General features: G+C 41.3%; 1 pseudogene; it reads right to left on the reverse strand.

Moving 5' to 3' along the window:
• Positions 1-2,608: 2,608 nt before the first annotated feature.
• On the reverse strand, positions 2,609-12,157 carry LOC132624860 (glycerophosphodiester phosphodiesterase GDPDL6-like; annotated as a pseudogene).
• Between the last annotated feature and the right edge of the window lie 10,993 nt (positions 12,158-23,150).

Raw genomic sequence — 23,150 nt, forward strand, 5'->3', positions numbered from 1 at the left:
GTTCCACTAATCAAAGTTTTCAACCTTGACTGTTTTATGGATTTAAGTGTAGAAACAATAATGGTCTCAAAAGGAATAAATGGAGGGGGGAAAGAACAAGGAGGAGGAGGAGGAGGAGGAGAAGGAGGAGGAAGGAGGAGAAGGAGGAGGAAGAATGAAGAAGAATGACGAAAAACGTTGTCTAAGATAATTAAAATTTGTTTTTTTGAGAGTAACTCCATCTAGCCCATGAAGATATCTTGGAATGAGGGGGGAGGAGGGGGGCAGGGAGAAGGAAAAGGGATTGAGTTCAAACTAGAGAAGAAGAGTTGAAGGTGTGGCAATTGAAAAGATGAGAAGAAGAAGAAGAAGAAGAAGAAGAAGAAGAAGAAGAAGAAGAAAAAGAAGAATCCATCGATATGGGGTTGCACCAGGGACAACTCTTAGCCCATTTTATTTGCTTTGGTGATGAATGAATTGACACAATACATTCAAGGGAAAGTATCATGGTGTATGTTATTTGTATATCACATAGTATTGATTGATGAGACACATGACAGAGTTAGTGACAAAGTGGAGGTTTAGAGACAGACTCTATAGTCTAAAGGTTACAGCTTAAACATGACTAAAATATAGTACATGGGGTGCAAGCTTAGCGATGCATCACATGAGGCGGATGTAGAAGTGAGAATTGATGTGTAGGTTATTCCCAATAAATGTAGCTTCAAGTAACTTGAGTTCACAATCCAAGGAATTGAGGAGATCGACGATGATGCCACACATCGTATTAGAGCAGGGTAGATGAAATGGAGACTCACATCCGGTGTTCTAGTGATAAGAAAGTACCATCGAGATTTAATGGTAATTTCTATAGAGTGGTTGTTAGGCTGACTATGTCGTATGGGGCAGAGTGTTGGCCTGTAAAAAACTCACATGTCCATAAAATGAGAGTAGCGGAAAAAAGGATGCTTAGATAGATGTGTGGACATACTAGAAGAAATAAGATTAGGAACGAGGATATTTGGAACAAGGTGGGAGTAGCTTCCATGGTGGAAAAGATGCGGGAAGTGAGGCTGAGATGATTTGGACATGTGAAGAGGAGGAGCACATATTCCAGGTGAGGAGGTGCAAGAGATAGCTAGATAGTGATAGGTTTAAGGAGAGGTAGACGAGACCAAGTAAGAATTGGGGAGAGATACTTAGACAGAAAAGATAGAACACTAGATAGAAGAGCATGCAGGTCGAGGATTAAGGTAGAAGGTTAGAATGTAGTAGAGCGTTACTCTTTTTTTTTTTTTGCTATGGGAGAGCTTGGCGCTAGTTTAGAACATTTTATTTGTGTCCCCATCCCTTTATTAGTCTCCCAACCATTTTGTTAGTATTATCATATTCCTTAATTTTACTACTGTTGTTGTTTCTTTTTTACTTTGGTTATTTCTACTATTTTGTTGTCAATACTTTTCTCTTCTTTAGTTTTTTCAACATAACTTTTTACTCTTGTATTTTTCAAACCTGTTTTGGAAATGCTTTTCTCGAGCCGAAGGTCTTATCAGAAACAACCTCTCTACCTTACCCAAGGTAAAGGTAAAGTCTGCCTACACCCTACCTCCCCTAGATCCTACTTATGGATTCACACTAGGTATGTTGTTGTTTTTATTGATATGTCTTTGACCTAAAATCCATTGAATTGCTAAACTGAGTTACTTATAATTTTTGCAAAGTGAGTATGAATGATTTGTATACTAAATAGATTTAAGTGGATGATAACGACTACAACATTACTACTTCACGACCATTCACGAGGACTCTAGCAAAATAACTTCAAGATCTTGGAAGGCACTTGTTGATGATAGATATCATGAAGAATTTTTTGGAGACAACTATCGTATACTACCATCATGCACTGTGAGGGAGATGAAGATTTGAAGGATGGAAGCACCTCGAAGAGCTACATTTGAGGTCTACTTAGGGGGTATTTTGGACCATTTGAAATAGACCTAGTATAAATATTTTAGTACCTAGCTTATTTTGATTTCATTATGCTGAAGAACTTAATGAAAACTTGTGAGCTTGAAAGTGATTTCATTGTTTCCTTTGAATTTATCCTAAAATTTGCAAGAGGTAACCTTAGTCTTAAGAATTCTATTAATTTAGGTGTTTTTATTGAATGTATTAGGAGTGAGTAAGATTTTAATTCTAGTTATTACTAATAATTCTTCAATATTTGTGTCTAATTTATATCTTTCCCTACTTTTTCAATTTTCAGTTCCTTGCAATTTGAGTTTAGTTGTTATTTGCGGCGCATTTCTTTTCCACCCTTATCCTCCTATGGGGATCAAGGGTGGCATGAACTTTTGATTTAGTGCTTGTTAAGCAATCTCTCTCATCAAGTCCTAGAATTTTTTTTTTCTTTTCTAATTGTGACATTTGTAATGGATAATTGAACTGTAAGAAAAAAGCTGTAGATTTCTTCAAAACGTTTTTATGCGTCATATTCCATTTTCATAAACATTTATTATACACTATCAGTGCACACATCTTTAACTCTTTTGTGAATTTTAAGGGAGACGCTTTGTAAGCCATTTTGTCTTCTTTTTTTTTTTTTTACATTTTCATATGCTCAGGGAACTAACCATTTATATTACCAAAAAGAACAAGCAAATAAAAAGGCAGGCATAATTAAATCATTGCCCAAGGATACTATAATAAGTATATATTATTTTTTGTTAAAAACTACATATCTTAACTGTTTATAGATATTCTCATTGTACCGGGAGATTTGGCAGACTAACAAAGTCCTTAGTCTCCAAGTGCACGGGAGGGGGAGGCTTGTACTCCGCTACTTCTTTTGGATCAAGCGCAAATCTTATGACATCCCCTGGATTTATGTCTTGTATCCTATACGCCTCTGGAACCCCGGTGCACAAGTTCCCTGTGGCAACCACAAATATAAAATAACAATGATTTTTGTATTTAACGCAATTAAATACGACACTATTTAGATAATTTAATCAGCTAGCTAGTGTTGATTTACTTACTGCTGTATGCATTTGCAGTGCTTGGGTACTGGGTTATGATTCCATCCGCACCATAGTAAATAAGGTTATGGATCAACATATAAGGATCAGAGCTATAATCCATGTAAATATCTTGGAATTCATTTTGAACAGCATAGACACTAATATTGGCCCAATGCATTCAATCAATAAGGTTGGTGAAGTTCAAACTGAAACTCTCTCCTCGAAATTGTGTGTACAAGGAATGCTTATGTAAAAACACCGCATCTGCGTGCTTCTTGATTTCCAATGCTGTCTCATTGGTTACAAATTCCACCTGCTTCTTAATGTGAAGTACTTTTTGGTAAGTGGGGATATCGTTGAATTTGTCCAACACTGAACTTTCACCTGACATGATTAGAACCTTCTGAGTCGACTGCTTATCAAGTGTGGCATTGCTCAAAGCAGTCGTGACAGCACCAACAATGTCAAGACCCTTGTTGGCTGCAAGGTAGGCAGCATTCTTGAACACGACCAAGTTACAGTTAGTTGTTAGTAACTCCGAAATCTAGGACTATATACATATATATACAGTAGAGTAGAAAAGAAACTTACATCTATGTTAATCAAGACTCCAGGAACTACCTTTGCCTTGGCAAATTCCAAGAAATCTGAGAGAGTTACAAACTTGCCCACATTCTTGCGTGCTGGATCCCTTGCCAAATCTCCATCAAATTCACTGAGCATTTTAGCTGTGGCCCAAACCATATTAAAAACCAAAGAGAGAAAAGAAGATAATTAAAATTCAGAGAATGAAATCAAGCTAGTAATATTTGAAATATTATTGTCTTGAGAGAGATGGCTGGCTCACGTTTTAATGATTGAATTTCGTCCCATGTTAAATCAAAAGAGAAAATTCCCATAGAGGATTGAATTGCATCGACCTTAGCCGCTCGACTCATGAATTGTCCGAATGCAGTTGTAGTTGGGATGAGGTCAACTGAAGGCAAGCAGAAGGCAACTCTATCTTTTGTCATTTGGACAGAACAATCGATTATGTCAGTACCATCATCTACTGCTTTTTGATAGGCAAGATCTGTTGATCCTGGATAATCTCCATTGGCTCCATTTGCAGAAATGATCAGAGCTGCCAATTTAAATTGCACAATAGAATTGAGATGTCACCTTTTTCAAAAGCATTATAGGAACACTAAGTAATACTAATTAGTTCTTTCATTGCCATAGAAATTCATTTCCTTACTAGGGACTTTCCTTGAAGCGTTTCGACTCCCTGCCAAGCAAGCTGCATCCAGAGGAGCAACTGTAAGCTGCAAGATTTGTATGTGTTTTTCCTCTTAATCTTTAAGAAGAAAATTCTTACCAATGGCCATTGAGGCAGACGTTGCGAAGTCTGTGACTACACCGTCAACAGCAAACTGCGAGTTGTCAACGAACTGCAAGTACTCTATTTGTGGATCATAACTGTAATTGTAAGGCAAAAAGTTATCATTTGCGAATCCATATACAAAAACTTCAAGACCTTGTTTATGAGCATCAACCACTAGATTGGTACTAGGCTCTAAATAGCGAGCTTTATTGACGGGCCATATGTACTCTCTTGGCACAACGATTCCCGCAGCGAATGTCTTGATCATGGATAACTTTGTTAATAGTGAAGAATATGATTCATTTGTTGTGGGTTCAACTGCATTTCTATCAGCGGGAAACTTGAACATTAGCTTCATTTTGGGACCTTGCACAATTGGTCCCATGCTTTTCAAGAAACCAATCTCTGGAGACGATATGTAAGAGATATCCTTCTTTATCTCCAAGAGTTGTTTAATATGATCCACCAAACTCAGTTTGTGCTGGCTGTAGAATGTCGGATACTACAATACAATTCTACGAAATTAATTACAGAACCAAGACTAAACACTTTGATGAAAAAATAAGTCATTTTTACCGACATAGGATTTAGCATGCATTTCATCAAGTATTTCAAAAATGAGAAAGAAGGCCACTGATAGAAACCTCGGCATTGATCCACACTACATCATTCTTGTTGTCTTCTAAAAATAGGCTAGTGGGATATGGTGGTGAACTATCAAATAAATCTGTTCTGCTGAATATTGATTGTGTTACTGGAGAACAAGACAACAAGGATAACAATGTTAGCTACAAATATTAGTATGAGTAGTTGTACCATATATTCATTTTCATGCATAAGCTGTGACTTACCAAGCAATTTACTTAACATCTCTTCACTCGTGAAGTCCAATGCAAACCATCCTTGAAGTTCTTTTCCATTAACAATGTAGGATTTTTTATGATTCGGAAAAGCATCAGCTGCAGTTGTTGTATTCTGGAGGTTTAACTGTGAGAGACAAAAGCCCTGTCCATCGCGACTCATATGGAGATTACATAGCAAGACAGTACCACCCTTTTCAAATACAATTGATTGACTAAATGCTATATCTGTTTGTGCGGGATAAAGTCCCGATAATCCCCCATTCACAACTACTACTGGTTCTGATACATGAATTAGTATAAGCAGTTGGAAATGAGTTAGTTACAGTGGAATTCCAAAAGTTAGTTGGTAGTTAGTTGAATTAGCTATTGGTAGGAAAGTTAGTTACTGTTACACTAGTTAGTTAGAGCAAGTTGTTAGAAGTTAGTTAGTTGGTTATGACTTAGATTCAGTTTAGATTAGTAATCCATTCTCTATAAAGCATTGTAATACACTACATGGGAATCATCTATGAAAATACAATACACAAATTCTATTCTACTTCTATTCCATTTCCTCTCTTTCATTTCTATAGCTGATCAACTCGAGTTATCTCTGAATAACTCCTGTATTGGCACAGAATTACTCGAATTGTATTGAATTCCTGCAATTCTACTAACATTGGTATCAGAGCAGTTAGATTCTCGGCATAAATGGCTAAGGGAACTAGATCAAATGGAGATCAAGTCCCCACTGGTTCTGCCCAAGAAGGTGGAGATGTGAGGGAAATGTTGCAGAAACTGATGGCAGAAATTGGTACTCTTAATGGAGAAATGGCATCCTTGAAAAGATTGGATCAAACTGTTGCCCAATTGAAGGAACACATCGAAGGAACTAGGAGTGATGATTCACCTGTGATTAATGGAGTGGGAACTTCAAGAGAAAGGAACTCAAGGGAGAGACCAGTAAATGAAGAAGAAGTTAGGGAGAAATCAACTATGAATTACCAGAATTACCCAGGAATATCCAGGTATTCAAAGTTGGATTTTCCTAAATTCAATGGGGGAGATCTGAAGTCTTGGTTGTTCAAAGTTGATCAATTCTTTGATTTTGACAACATTGCTATGGACAAAAGAGTGGGATTGGCTGCAATTCACATGGAGGGTGAAGCAATACAGTGGCATCAGTCATTTATGAGGTACAGGCAATATACTTCTCCTCCCACCTGGAATGAGTATGTTATGGCACTAGTAGAAAGGTTTGGGGCTGATTATGATGACCCAATGGAAGAAATTAAGAAAATTAAGCAAACTGGTTCTGTGAAAGATTACCAAGCAATTTTTGAAAGTAAGTTGACTAGGGTAAATCTCTCTCAAGAAAATGCAATTAGTTGCTTTATTGGAGGCCTTAAAGATGAACTAAACCTTGCTGTGAAATTGACAAATCCAACCACCTTATCTCAGTTGTACAGAACTGCTAGGATGCAAGAAGCATTCTTAACTGCTGAAGCTAAGTTCTATAAACAATTTCCATACAACAGCAAATTCTGGACCTAGTTATAAGAGAAGTAGTGATCAGAAATTCCAAAGTAAACCTTTGTTGTCAACACCTACAATTGAAAGTTCTGTAAGCAATAAAGGGTTCACCAGAAGGAGGCTTAGCATAGAAGAAATTAATGATAAGAGAGCACAAGGGCTGTGTTATTTTTGTCCAGAAAAATATGCTCCAGGCCATAAGTGTAAAAACTTAAAACAACTTTACCTACTAGAAGTAGAGGAATTGGAGGAAGAACACACCCAACAAGAAGGGGAATTGATAGGTGATGTAGGAATGGAGATGGTAGAAGTGAATCAACCTTTAGAACAGATGGAGATTTCTGTCCATGCATTGAATGGGTCACTAGGGTTCAGGACTCTTAGAGTGACAGGTTATCACTCCAAGAAACCTCTGAATATTGTAGTTGACACTGGCAGTTCACATAATTTCATGGATCCGGAGCTAGCAAAGACTCTAGGATGTGCTACCAAGTCAACTACACCTCAAATGGTTACTGCAGCAAATGGTAATATGATCAGAGTGGATAAGGTGTGCCATGTCACATGGTTGCTGCAAGGAGCTGAATTTGCTGCTGATTTCTTACTATTACCATTGGGGTCTTGTGGAGTTGTGTTAGGGGTCCAATGGCTATTAACTTTGGGTGATATCAAGATGAATTTCAACAAGTTAACTATGGAGTTTTGGTACAAAGGGAAGAAGCATTTACTCAGAGGTGCAGGGAAGCAAATCACTTCTGCTAATGCTGGCAAATTGGAGAAACATTCAGGTAATCAGTCTCAGCTATGCATGATTCAAGTAGTTCCTACCATGTGTACTGAATTATATGCTTTGGAGACTAAAGAAGAGGCAAATACAGACCCTAGAATCTTGGTAGTCATACAGGAATTTAGGGAATTATTTGTAGAACTAACTCAACTGCCACCATCTAGAGGAGTATTTGACCATAGAATTGTGTTGCATAATGGTACTGAACCTATAAACAAGAGACCTTACAGATATCCTTCTGTTAAGAAGGACATTATTGAGAATTTGGTGCAACAAATGTTGGAACAAGGCATTGTTCAACCAAGCTGCAGCCCCTTTGCATTACCAGTGGTCTTAGTTGGTAAGAAGGATGGGACTTGGAGATTGTGTGTAGACTATAGGGATCTTAACAAGCACACTGTTAAGAATAAATTCCCTATCCCCATTGTAGAAGATCTACTAGATGAACTGGGCGGTTCTACAATCTTTTCAAAAATTGACTTAAGAGCTGGTTATCACCAACTAAGGATGGCTGAAGAGGACATTCCCAAAACTGCATTCAGGACTCATTCAGGCCATTTTGAGTACTTAGTAATGCCTTTTGGTTTGTCTAATGCACCAGCTACTTTTCAATGCTTGATGAATACTGTTTTCCAGAAGTTTTTGAGGAAATCAATGCTTGTGTTTTTTTATGATATACTCATTTACAGTAAAACAGTAGAGGATCATTTGTTACATCTTAGAAGTGTTTTTGTTGAGATGAAGAAACATCAGCTTCTAGCCAAAGAGAGTAAATGTTTCTTTGGAGTAGCAAGGATTGAATACTTGGGCCATTTTATCACAAAGGATGGGGTTTCTACTGATCCTCAGAAGATCAGTGCTGTTCAGAAGTGGCCCTTACCTTCTACTATCAAGCAACTGAGAGGCTTTATTGGTCTGGCTGGGTACTACAGGAGATTTATTCAAGGATTTGGGATTATCAGCAAACCATTAACTGATCTTTTAAAGAAGGATAGTTTTAAATGGTCTACTCTTGCTACTTCTGCATTTGAGAAGTTGAAAGAAGCACTTACTAAGGCTCCTGTTCTGGCCCTAGCTGATGCTAATAAAACTTTTGTAGTGGAGACTGATGCTAGTGGATTTGGTATAGGTGTTGTATTGATGCAGGAAGGTCACCCTATTGCATTCATTAGTAAGACTTTATCTAATAGACATGCTGCAATGTCTGTTTATGATAGAGAATTACTGTCAATTGTTCATGCAGTTTCCAAATGGTCTCAATATTTGCTTGGCCAGAGATTCATCATAAGAACTGATCAGAAGGCCCTGAAGTTCTTAATGGAGCAAAAGTTACACACAAACTCCCAACTTATGTGGTTAACTAAGCTCATGCCATTTGATTATGTTATTGAGTATAAAAAGGGGGTTGAGAATAAGGTTGCTGATGCTTTGTCAAGGGTAACTAGTGCTGAGTTACTCACCCTTGTAGTTTCAACAACTAGTTCTCAGCTAATGGGTGATATTGCTCACAGTTGGGAAACAGATGCTGATTTGAAGGCCATTGTTGCACAATTACAGGCTGGTCAGGGTCCTACTCACTTCTCATGGGTGCAGAATCAGCTGAGAAGGAAAGGTAAACTTGTGGTTGGTAGAGTACCACAACTGAGGTTTTCCATCATTTCACTATGGCATTGCACTCCTCAAGGTGGTCACTCAGGTGTAGAGGCCACATTAAAAAAGGGTTCTTACCTTGTTTTACTGGAAGGGCATAAGGAAAGATACCAAAGTGTTTGTGCAGGAGTGTGACATATGCCAAAGAAACAAAGCTGATCTTGCAGCTTATCCAGGTTTATTACAACCATTGCCTATTCCTGATGTGGTTTGGTCTCAGATTAGCATGGATTTCATTGATGGATTGCCTAAGTCCAAAAGTCATGAGGTTATTTTAGTAGTTGTGGACAGGTTGAGTAAGTATGGTCATTTCATACCTCTCAAACACCCATATTCTGCTCAAACAGTAGCCAAGGCATTTCTAGATAATATTGTCAAACTACATGGTTTTCCTGATGCTATTACTAGTGACAGAGATGTTGTTTTCCTAAGTTCTTTTTAGAAAGAGTTGTTTGCCTTACAAGGAGTCCAATTAAATACTTCTACAGCTTACCATCCTCAGTCTGATGGATAAACTGAGGTCTTGAATAGGTGCTTAGAGACCTATCTCAGATGCTCATGTAATGAGAGTGCTACTGATTGGTTTGACTGTCTTCCTATGGCTGAATACTGGTACAATACATCATTTCATAGTGCTATACAGACCACACCATATGAATCTTTGTATGGTAGACCTCCCCCTCTACACATGTCATACCTTCCTGGTGAGTCTGATTCAGCTGAAGTGGATAATACCTTGTTGAATAGAGAATTCAAGTTGCAGTTAATGAAGCATCATTTAATGAGGGCTCAGCTTAGAATGAAGCAACAAGCTGATTCTCATAGAAGTGACAGAAACTTTGAAGTTGGTGATTGGGTTTATTTCAAGCTTCAACCATATAGGCAGGTGTCTATTGCTACACACCCTTATCATAAACTTGCTGCTAAGTTCTATGGTCCATTTCAGGTTACTAAAAGAGTTGGTCAGGTGGCTTATACTCTCTTGTTACCAGCAACAGTCAAGATTCACCCTACAGGTCATGTGTCCCTGCTTAAGAAGTGTTACGCAGTACCTGCTCAAATTTCTATTCCACCTTCTATTGATATTGCTGATCCTAATTGCCCTCAACCTGAAGCTATCTTACAAAGGAGGATGGTCAAGCGTGGGAACAAAGCTGTGGCTCAGGTGCTTGTTAAATGGCATGGTTTATCTGCAGACTATGCTACTTGGGAATTTTTCAACAGTCTCAAGACAAGGTTCCCCCAATTCGATCCTTGAGGTCAAGGATCTCTTGATGAGGGGAGTACTGATACATGAATTAGTATAAGCAGTTGGAAATGAGTTAGTTACAGTGGAATTCCAAAAGTTAGTTGGTAGTTAGTTGAATTAGCTATTGGCAGGAAAGTTAGTTACTGTTACACTAGTTAGTTAGAGCAAGTTGTTAGAAGTTAGTTAGTTGGTTATGACTTAGATTCAGTTTAGATTAGTAATCCATTCTCTATAAAGCATTGTAATACACTACATGGGAATCATCTATGAAAATACAATACACAAATTCTATTCTACTTCTATTCCATTTCCTCTCTTTCATTTCTATAGCTGATCAACTCGAGTTATCTCTGAATAACTCCTGTATTGGAACAGAATTACTCGAATTGTATTGAATTCCTGCAATTCTACTAACAGGTTCATCACCGTGTAGAGTCAACCATGTTCGCTTAGGAAGAGGAGAAGAAGGAGCTGCACCCTTTCCAACTTTTGGATCAGCTATAGTGCAATGGATCATCCAACAAATTAATAAGAGATGCTTGATCATTTTGTTCCAGCCCTGTTCCACAATATATTTGTTTAACCAAATAAGCATCATCTTTAATTATCTAAAAAGAAATATAAACTTTTTACTACTATATGTTAAATTTGTATGTTTAAAAACCATCTCAAAAATTATATAAGACAAATAATATTCCACTTCAGATTCAAGAATGAAACCTTGCTTACCAATTCAGTCTCTAATTTCAGCACACTGATGTAAATCTCCATAAGTTCCTGTTGGATATTCGGATCTGGGTCGCAGGTCGCCCATGTGGACTGACCCTACCCATTTCAAAAAGGATAATTATGGGAGAAGTTACCCTACAACTGGAAAAAAAACCTAAAAACGTGAATACAGGAAGGGGATCGATTTTTCCCAGATAGCTTTTTCTTCTCTTCTTATAAGGCTAACATGATCTCTCTCCCAGTACACACTTGAACTCAGAAAAAAAAAAGCAAGAAAATCCTCTGTTTCTTCTTACACAAAACACACATAAAAAGGTGACATCTAGTTTGTGAAGAATACTCTGTTTCCAAGAGAGACGAAGTTCGACTTGGAGCAATTGTTTAGGTGGTGAGTTCAACGATTTCCGCTGTAATCGAAAGGTATACAATTCGTTGTTGTTGCCCCATTATTTTTATTAACAATGGAATCAGAGCAAGGTTATGACTCCTAGTCTTGATCTTTCTGCTTGAAAACAACAATTGTGAGTCTTGTTTGCTGGGTAACGTGAAAAACAGAGCAATCATGTGTGGAGTCGTTCGTGTTTAAATTAATTTTTCCATGTATGTATTGAAAAGTATGGGAAGAATTCTTGTTTGGATAACTTAATGTGAAACTAATTGCACAAAGTTAATTGCAAATCAAGTTGGGTTTATTTTTTTGTGAATCCGTAGAAAACATAATCCAAATCTCACTTTGTAGGATTTTACTGGGTATGTTGTTGTGGTATGTTGTTGGAATACTCTTTGTACTGAACAAGAAATTTTGTATGTTTTCATACTAGATGATGTCAATAAATCGCAAAGTGAAATTTGATTTGAATACTATAATTATACTTGGTTATAGTAAGAATATATTTTATTGTCGAAAGACGTTTCGTGGCATTTAAAGGCACACGTTGCCTTCACCATTACTGTTGAGAATCTATTTTTGGGGAAGGAGTCTTGTTTTGGAAGAGGGTTTTTATAGCTTATAAATCCTAGCTTGGAAATGGATTTTTCTTACTAATCGTGGATAGATTTGGAAAGATTTCCTAGTTTTTAGCTTGATAAAGCCTGGGTAAATTATTTCTAACCTTATTTCGATTTCAAACGGATTGATTATGGGATTTATCTTAAATTGGGATTTTCATAAATGGGCGGAATTGAAAGGCAATTTGGGGTTAGAGTCTTATGAAACTTAGGATTATGACTATTCAGACCTTAGATAACATGTTTTCAACTTGAATTTTCAATTTTGCCCTTATGTGCCCGGAGTCACATTTTGAGGTCGTTTTTGAGTTTGATTTAGTAGTGTAGTGTTATGGGTATCCTTAGATTCGTAACCTAATGTAAAATAATTATTTGTTAGAATTTGCTCATTCGGAGGCGATTCAGAAGGAAAAGACTCAAGTTGGATAGTTCATGGGTCCTGTTTGGCACCAAGATAGGTTACGGCTTAATTATGTTTAGACTTTGATTAGGGAAACGTATGTAGATGGTAGTTATTGATGGGGAAAGCATGATAGGCCTTCAGGCATGGTAGTGGTTATAAACCCATTGGTTGTATGATGTTGTTATGTGGGCTTGCTGCCATATTTGTTTGATATGTTGTGATTACAGATTGAATCGTTGTTCTTGATACTTCGTTTATCTCATGAAAAGGGGAGGGTTATGCATTGATGACTTGGTTGAATTCGACATTCGTGATATACATTTATTGTTTCCATGACTTTGAGATGTTGTTGAAATTGGTCCTTGCATTTTCACATCATCCATCCACATGTATAAATGGTTACAATGAAAATAATGGGACTCTGTGCGGCCCTAAGTGGCAAAGGTAACAATGATAATTTGTGTGGGCCCAAGTGGGAAAGGTAACAATGATAATTTGTATAGACCAAAGTGGCAAGGTAACAATGATAATTTGTGTGTGCCCTTGTGGCATTCTGTGTGGTACATGGATTTTGCGGTTCCCTCATGGGTCATGACTTTGAGGCATTTCCCTTAGCATGTGTGTACGTGATCGAAGAGGAGGCATGGGGGGCATTGCATTAACTTGATTATTCATGACTGCTTATTGACACCTTATACATTCCGTCTGATCTTATACTTGAACATGTTTTCGTGACTGTACTTGAATGCTTATCTGCTTAGTTGTTGATTTCTTTCTATTTATATGCGTGACCTAATCGTTGTCGGTCTATGATGCCTACGAGTATTAGTGTTGTACTCATACTACTCTTGTTGCAAGTTTTCTTGAGTGCAGAGTTTGTCACCGGTTCCAGTTCGCGACCTTGCGATTGAGTCCGAGGCTACTTCGAGGAGATCTCGAAGGTGAGCCACTTGCCGGATCTGCAGCTCCGAATGCCCTCCCTGCTTATCTGTCTATCTTCTTTTGCTCAGACATACTTATGATGTACTTTTGAAACTTGTACTAGTATTTCAGATATTGTATTAGTATTAGAAGCTCTTGTACGAGTTCAGACCAGGTTTTGGGGTTTGTAGTGTTTTATACTTCCGCACTTCTGTTATTTATACATTTATTGTGACTTCGGTATATTTCTATATTTATTTCTGCATTTCTTCACTAAATGACCGCGATTTAAGGAAGGATATGCCCACCAGCGGGGATAGTGTGGGTGACCTCAGGACCTACGTTTTTGGATTGTGGCATATAATAAGATTTACTTGAATCTTGAGATCACAGAAGGAAGAGAGAAGCATTCTTTCTTGTGTTTAGAAGGACAAAAAAATGAAATAAAGGAAAAAAGGAAAGAAAAGATGAGGTAAGAAACTCTCTAGGGGATAGATAAAGGCAAGAAAAGGGGACCGAGAGTTTTAAATAAAATTGAGAGAATGTTAAGAGATTTTATAATTAATTTTCTTTCTCGCACATCTCGGCCTAATATCTGATTCTTATTATTTTATTTTCCTCTTCAATGGATGTCACTATTTTTGTTCTGTCATTTTAGCTTTTCGATTGAATTTTTACCTCATTTATTTCCTTTTTCTATTTTCGCACATTTGTTTACACCTAAAGCAATTACTCTTTTTGTCTATAACAATATTTGCTTATGCATATTTGGCTGGTGCTGATGGAGAGAACTAAGAGGCTTTAATTAATTCTCACATATTCTGGACCAATATCTGATTTTTATTTCTTTTTTCCCTTTTCAACGGATTTCACAATTTTCTTCTTTCCTTATTGATTTTCGGTTGAATTATTGATCTTATTTATTTCCTTTTTCTATATTCGCAGATGTGTTTATACCTAAAATAATTACTCTTATTTTGTATATAATAATATTTGCTCATGAATATTTGCCTGGAGCTGATGCATCCTAGCATAACAACTTTGAATTAATCAATTAATTATTAAATTCCTTTCAGTTTTATCTTTCTATTCCGCATTTGGATTTTTTTGGGAAACCCCACTTTTGGTTTAATTTATAGTTTTTTTCTTTTGTTTTTTTAATGATTGAAAGGACAATTCCTCTTCAATGAAAAGAACGCAAAAATCTAGATCAACAAAGGATTAATCTTTTTATTTAGGGATAATTTAGACATCTTCCTTTAGATTTATTTTCGTAACACTAATCTCTCTTTTGGTTCACGATATTACGCTTACCTCCTTTGTTTTGATCTATTCGTAACAATTCTTTTAATCTATTTATTTTTAAATAAAAAGGTAAACTTTGACTAAGTTACCATTTTCAACTCTCTTAATATTTAAACTATTTATTTTTACTACTATAAGTTAAATTTATATGTTTATAAACCACCTCAAAAATATATAAGACAAATAATATTCCCCTTCATATTCAAGAATGCAACCTTTATCCATTCAGTCCCTAATTTCAGCACACTAATGTAATTCTCCGTAAGGTCCCTCCCAATATAGAAAACTTTCAAAAGAAAATAATAACAATAACCCAGAAACGAAAAAAGGTTACAGTGTTGCTGCGGGGAAACATAAATCAATTAAATGAGGTTCACTAATTTTAATCTTGTAAAGCTAATTGAAACTGCCAAACCAAACATTCATTTGAATATATACACGAGCTTTTATATTTATCCGTTCTTTATCTACATAATGATTCAGAGTTTTCATCATTTAAATATACTATTAAATAGTTAAATAACTAAAACTCAAACCTGTTATATCATCAAATGTAAATGTGAAAACTGTTTACCCCGGATTCAGATAATCAATTAAATTTGTAAGTGGGTATAGGATATGTGCTTGGATCTTGATGTGTGTTTGATAGAGAAAATATGTATTTGAGAGCTCTTTAGTGAAACGACTATTGATGATAATTTGCTATGAATGTAAACATTTATGAACAATGTGAAACACTAGATGGAAGAAACACAATAATAATAGCGACAGGCGGCCTTGGCCGAATCAAATATTGAGAGAGAGATTGTATAGATGAATTCTTCTACTATAAATGTTCTTGGAAAGTAAAAGGAGCCAACCCCCTCAAAGGAGGAGGATATGCCCTATTTATAGTGTCACCTCCATGGGTCTCATACAATGGGAATAATAAAATAATAATAACAAGGACAGCTCTGCACGGATTTGGTGGGATTAGACTGACGGCGCCGTCTGACACACGCATGGTAGGTAGTTGACTATGGCAGGACGCTACTGGCGCGTGGCCCGCATGCAACGGCCACACGGACGAACGGCTACTCGGACAAACGGCCATGAATGCTCGGGTCATCGAGCTTGGATGCTCGGGTCACCGGGCTTGGATGCTCGGGTCACCGGGCTTGGCCATTTCGACAACGTCGAAGGCAGACCTGTCGGTGCCTTTGCCCGGCACCGGCCCAAGCATTACCCCGGTCAAGGGCGAATAGTATCCCACACATTCTCATTCCTTTCTCTGGTTCCCCGTTCCACCGGTTCGCCTCATATCCGGTTTCTACCGTATACAGATAGCCCCCACACTTCCCGGATCTCCTATCTGTCGGAGTAACGGGGAGTGGTTAAACTCCCAAACCGGTGGTTCTGTCAGCCCAGCGTTATCTTCGTATTTTGGCAGGAACGGTTGCGTAACGCATCCCCTTTTATGGGCCACGTGTCTCGCCCCTGGTGGTCCACTTCTGTCAACCGCCTTTTTCACGTCGTTTCGAGTCGCTTCGTATTAATGATGGGGATACGTGGCGTCGTCTGATTGGTCGTCCTCGGTAACCGTTCCTCTTCCATGCCTATATAAGGCCCTTTACCCCTTCATTTTACCATTTTCACGCTCTGCATCCTCTCCAACTCCACTTCATTTCTGCGTTTTTTCCACTTGCACCACACACAATCAACTCCATATTTGGTCTCCCTATTGATTCATTGCTTCATATTGTGTGCGAAAGAACCAACTTTGACACCACTGCTGTCGAATATTCTTTGCTCGAGCGTCGCCGTTTTACACTTTGCCTCTTCTCGAACCATCAGTTCCTTTGTTCTTCTTAAATTCCTCTCTTCGACCTTCTTTCTTTCATATTCCCAAGATGTCCGAATCCATTTCCCATGATGCTCCACTAGTAGCGTCCCCGGGAGCCGAGCCTGCGTCCCCGGCTAAATTCGAGCCCACGGCTTCGGATATCATACCGGCTAAATTTAACTTCAACAAAGACCTTGAGGTCGAAAAGCCTTCCTCCGTTTCAGACAGGGGGTTCGATGTGAGGCGTTATCCCTCGTCTATCACCGAGGAGAAGCTCGACATAGTCCGGGCCGATTGCGGGTGGGACACCCGTCCGGTTCGGATTTTCGCCCCCGGACTAGATGAATCCGTTACCGACCATTGTGAAGGGTTTCTGTATGTTTACACGTACCCCTTCACCCTCAAACTCGACCCTCCGGTGGATCCGGTCATTCTCGACATGTGCCGTACTTACGGCGTTATGCTGGCTCAGATCGGCCCAAATGTTTGGAGGGTCGTAGCGTGTCTCTGGTTGTTGGCCAACAACGCCGGGAAGGAGTTCACACTGGGCCATCTGATACTCCTATACTCCCCGAGGCTGTTCCGGGGCGGCGTAATGAAACTGGCCAAGCGCAGCCGGAATCCATTCTTCTCGAAAATGGATGAAGACAGAGACCGGGGATGGTTGGAGAGATACGTCCGGGTGAAGACCGAGGACATAATTCCAGCTGAGCACATGCCTTTCCCGGAGAAGTGGAATAACAAGCGTAAGTCCGAAGCCTCGAACAATTGCCTTAGTATTGCTTCGTCAAATTTTAATTCTGCTTCCTCACTATTTCTTTCTTACATTTACCAGCCAATGGGTATGTTCCTCCGGTCATCCGGAATCTGAATGACTGGGTCACTGTGCTCCTCGCCCAGCATCCCCATGACGACCGGACATGGGCTCACCTGTCTCGTGGCCGATGGATCGCCCAAAATCATGGTAGCCTTCTATTTTTATTCTGCTGCATTCTCCTTTACTTGTTCCATCCTTTGATCTGTGCTAACATCTTATCTTTTTAGGTTTGCCCAAGGGCTCGGTAGCCCCTAGATCGGAGTCGGGGACCGCCCCTCCAGCACCGGCGTCCGAATTTGACACAGCGGGTTCCTCCCGTGTCCTCACCGATGTCGCAAAATGAAAACGGCCCTCCGAAAAGGGGCAGACGCCAAAAAGGAAAAAAGCAAGGGGTGTTGCTCGTCCTTCGAGGGAAGAGATAGAGCCCGACATCATCGTTCGGAGAGTCGGCTCCGTTCCCTCCGTGGCTCCAATACCGGAGGAGACGGTCTCCGTTCCGCCCCTTCCTTCCATCGGCGAAGGTCTCTTGGTTCCCGCTCCACATTCAGGTGCGGAATAAATACTTTCACTAGCTCCTCTTCGGTCGATTGACTTTGTCGACATTTCAGGTGAAACTTCTTCGGAAGACACTCCCCTGCAAAGGAAAAGGTCCGAGGAAGCGGCTGCTGTTGAAGCCGATAAAAGGACCGCCCCCGTACCGGATAGCGGAGCCCCCACAGGCACCCATCCGTCTCCGGAGCATGAGCCTGTTGCAACTGCGGAGCCCACAGCCTTTGCCGAAAATATTGAGGCTACTTCAAGTTCATCTACCCCGGCTCTGCGGGTGGACGATTTTGACGACATGTTCTCGAGCACCCCCCCTGCTACCGGCGAAGCAGCGGGCTTTGGTCATCTCCCCATTCCTCGGGCCACGAGGCCGGCCAGCCGGATCCACGAATCAGGGGCCAGGGACAACTTGGTAAATATCTTCCCGGCCCCGAGCGTGGAGCCAAGGAGAACTAGATCGGCCGTAGTCACCGTACCCGAGGACTGCAGCTTTCTATTGCGTCCGGTGGGTGTAGCGAGCTATTTGCGGCCCTTTATCTCTGACTCGGACAAGCGTAAAATGACCGGGCTCACTTGGCAGTGCCTCATTAACGAGGGAATGCATGCAAGCAACCGGGTAAGCTCTTCTGTCATCTTTGTACGGTTTATCTCTGGATTTTATCCTTACTTCGCCTAAGCCTTCTGACTTGTTTCACCTGTAGAGTGTGTTGCTGGTTAATGAAGCTTTCATCCGTGCCCAACATGAGATAGATGATCTCCGAGGCCAACTGGATGCCCAAGGTCGAGAAACGGAGAAATACCGGCATCTTCTTCAGCAGAAGGAGGAAGAGTTGAACCGGGCGGCTGTGCTGGCCAACCTCCGTCCTGAGCTCCATGCGGCTAAGGACGAGAACCGTCGCTTGAAGAGTGAACTGGCCGCCATGACCGATTATAACCGGAGCCTTGAGGCTGAAAAGATCGGCCTTAGCCGGGATAAAGCCCAGTTTTCCTCGAGGCTAGATGAGCTCGACACCATGGTTTCCCGACTCCGGAGGGAGCTGGGCTCAGTGAAGGCTGATGCAACGGGCCTGGCCGAGAGGAACCGGCAGCTCGAGTCCGAGGTCTCTTTGTCCAACGAGCGTAGGAGGGTGTTCGAAGAGAAAGCCGAAGAGCGATCTCGGATATGCCAAGGCCTAAGAATCGAGCTCGAGGAGGTAGTTATCGCCAACGACGCCCTTAAGGCCAAGCTGGAGGCAGCCACTGGTAGGATAAGTGTCCTTGAGGAGGACCGGGCCGATCTCGAAGCAAAACTGGCCAAGGCTGAGGCTGACATGGAGGAAACATGGAGAAGTGTTTAGGCGGCCGAGGCTCACACTGCTATTGTTGCCGAGTATGAGAAGTGGAAGTCTCGGCGGATCACCCTCGAGCAAGCCGAGCATGGCCTCTCTGATCTTCCGGCCCTGATACTCGAGGCCAAGAGGATGGAGGAAGAAGCCAATCGTGCCCTCGGGTCCGAGTCAGACGACTCCGAGCTTACCGAGTCCGAGCACTCATCCACCTCTAGCCATACTGGATAGCATAGGGCTTGTGCCTTGCTTTCTGTTTTTTATTTTTTGCCTTTGTAGGACTTTGTTTTTTCTTTTGATGTAAGAGACATCCGTTGTATAAATGAAAAGTGCATCTTTCTTGCTTCTTTGTTTGAATGTTTGTTTACTGCTTTTGCTATAGTTGTTGGTCCGTTCTAGGACAAGTCGACTCGTAGTTGTTAATTCATCGTGCCCGTAGGTCTTATCCGATATTTTGGGGCCGGTGGCTTATCAAATTTTGGCTTGGATCATTGTGATCTCGTTGCCTTTGTCGAATTTCGACCAAGGTACCCGGCGTAGGGTATGCGAATGAGGCAGTATCGAGATACGATGGTTATCAACTGGGTATATTTAACAGAAAGCTGTTATCCCAACTTTTGATAACTTTGTGTTTGCAAAATGTTTGTACATACGAGAATTTTAACTCTTTCTTCCTTAGCCGTAGTAAATGAAAAATGGGACACGATGATCGTGTCCCATTCATTATGATCGTTTGGTCCTTACATCGGAGGCTATGGCCGGTGGCCGGGCCTTAGTTTTACCGTAGCAAATGTTGAATGGGACACGATTCATTATGATCGTTTGGTCCTTACATCGGAGGCTATGGCCGGTGGCCGGGCCTTAGTTTTACCGTAGCAAATGTTGAATGGGACACGATTCATTATGATCGTTTGGTCCTTACATCGGAGGCTATGGCCGGTGGCCGGGCCTTAGTTTTGCCGTGGCAAATGTTGAGCTTCTCCGTCTGTTTCAATCGGTGTCATCTTCGGTGTGGCATAGTACTCCCCTAGCACTTATCCGATCTCCGAGGTCGGGTGAGTGCTATTACGTCACCAATCGGAGGATGCGACACCGGATATCCAGGTACTTGCCCTTCATATCCGTTGAGTAACAAGCTGTACTCGTTGCCTCATTAAAAACCTTGTCGGAAAACCCATTTTGGGACAAAACCGTACTAAGGAAAAGAGTGCAACACGTGTTTTCAGGTCTAGATTCTAATTTTGTCCCGCTCTTGCCTTCCTGAAAAAGAGAAAAGTTAATAAGAGAATACGGGGAGACCATACCTTAGCAGTAGTATCTCTTTAGATGGGCCACGTTCCAGTTATTACGCAGACGCTGCCCGTCCATGGACTCCAATTGGTACGATCCTTTGCCCGTTATACTGGTTACCTTGTATGGACCTTCCCAGTTCGGACCCTGCTTTCCCTCATTGGGGTTCTTGGTGTGCAAGGTAACTTTTCGCAGCACTAAATCCCCGACCTGGAAATGCCGAACGTTGGCTCTTCGATTGTTGTATCTTTCCATCCTCTGTTTTTGGGCCGCTATGCGGACCGACGCGCTTTCGTGTAGTTCATCTGTGAGGTCGAGCTTCATGGCCATGGCCTCCTCGTTTGACTCCTCGGTGGTATACCTGAAACGGAGGGTCGGCTCGCCGACTTCTACGGGGATAAGGGCTTCGGCTCCGTAAACCAATGAGAACGGGGTTTCCCCCGTGCTCGATTTGGACGTGGTCCTGTAAGCCCACAACACCTCCGGTAATATCTCCCTCCAATGGTGTTTCGATGCTTCAAGTCTCTTCCTCAGATTTTGGATTATCGTTTTGTTCGTGGATTCTGCCTGTCCGTTTGCACATGGGTGATATGAGGTTGACACGATTTTCTTGATGTTCAATCCTTCGAGGAAATCGTTGACCTTGCTGCCCACGAACTGAGGACCATTATCACAAGTTATCTCGGAGGGGATGCCAAAACGGCAGATGATGTGATCCTATATGAAGTCGATGACTTCCTTTTCTCGTATCTTTTAGAAGGCCTGTACTTCAACCAACTTAGAAAAATAGTCAGTCATAAACAAAATGAAACGGACCTTACCTGGTGCCCAAGGCAACGGGCCCACAATATCCATTCCCCACTTCATGAAAGGCCAAGGCGAGATCACCGAATGTAGCAACTCCCCAGGCTGATGAATCATCGGAGCATGCTTCTGACACCCGTCACATTTTCGGACGAAACTTTTCGCGTCCTCGTCTATCCGGTTCCAGTAATAACTGGCCCTGATAATTTTTCGAACCAGGGCTTCTGCACCGGAGTGATTGCCGCAGGTTCCCTCGTGTACCTCTCTCATTACGTATTACGTTTCACCGGGGCCCAATCACTTAGCCAGGGGACCGCGGAAAGAGCGTCGATACAGTTGGCCGTCCACCAAGCAAAAACGGGCAGCCTTGGTTCGTAGTGATCGTGACTCCTTCGGGTCATTTGGGAGTCTATGTACTTATTGCGTCAATCCCAGGTTAAGCCCATTGTGTATATTTCGGCGTGCCCGGTTTCTATGGCCGTGTTTGATAAGTGCACCGCTGCCCCGAGGTTGATTTCCTCCCTCTCGACCGAGGATCCCAGATTTGCTAATGCGTCAGCTTCGCTGTTCTGCTCCCTCGGTATGTGCTGTACGGTCCATTCCTTAAATTTATGAAGTACCACTTGGGTTTTTTTGAGGTACCTCTGCATCCGCTCGTCTTTTACCTCGAACACGCCGTTCACCTGGTTCGCGACCAAAAGCGAGTTGCACTTTGCCTCGATTATTTCGGCTCCCATACTTCGAGCCAATTCCAAACCTGCAATTATAGCCTCATACTCGGCTTCATTGTTAGTCAATTTAGCAGTTCTAACGGACTGTCGAATGACATCCCAGGCCGGGGTCCTAAGGACAATCACTAGTCCGGAACCTCTAAGGTTCGAGGCCCCGTCCGTGTGTAGAGACCAAATGCCCGTGGTCTTTCCCGAGGTCAGCAAAAGTTCCTTTTCGACCACGGGGACCATGGCCGGGGTAAAGTCTGCCACAAAATCGGCCAAGATTTGGGATTTGATGGTTGTTCGAGGTTTATACTCGATATCGTAACCGCTAATTTCTACAGCCCATTTTGTTAATCTACCTGACAACTCAGGTTTATGCATGATGTTTTTCAAAGGGTACGTGGTTATTACACGTATGGGGTGGCATTGAAAATAAGGTTTGAGCTTTCTGGAAGCGCTTACCAGTGCTAATGCCAACTTTTCCAAATGGGGGTAACGGGTCTCTGCATCCCCCAAAGTTCTACTTACATAATAGATAGGGAATTGCGTACTTGATTCTTCTCGGAACAAAACGCCGCTTACCGCCATTTCGGAGACTGCTAGGTAGAGGAAAAGTGGCTCACCGGTCCTCGGTGTGTGCAGCAACGGGGGGCTAGACAAATACCTCTTCAACTCCCTTAGGGCTTCTTAGCACTCCAGTGTCAAAACGAAGTCGTTCTTCTTTCTGAACAAAGAGAAGAACCGGTGACTCTTGTCCGAGGATCTCGATATGAACCGACTCAGCGCCGCTATCCTCCCGGTGAGCTTCTGTACCCCCTTTATGTTGTTCACGACCTCGATATCCTCGATGGCCTTGATCTTGTCCGGGTTGATCTCAATTCCCCGGTTTGACACCATGAAACCCAGAAATTTTCCGGACCTTACCCCGAAAGCACATTTCTCCGGGTTGAGCTTCATGTTGTATCTGCGGAGCACATCGAAGGTTTCCTGCAAATGCTTTAAATGGTCCTCTGTTTCCAGGGACTTAATAACCATATCGTC

This window comes from Lycium barbarum, chromosome 12, assembly GCF_019175385.1.
Source record: "Lycium barbarum isolate Lr01 chromosome 12, ASM1917538v2, whole genome shotgun sequence".
Taxonomy (NCBI): domain Eukaryota; kingdom Viridiplantae; phylum Streptophyta; class Magnoliopsida; order Solanales; family Solanaceae; genus Lycium; species Lycium barbarum.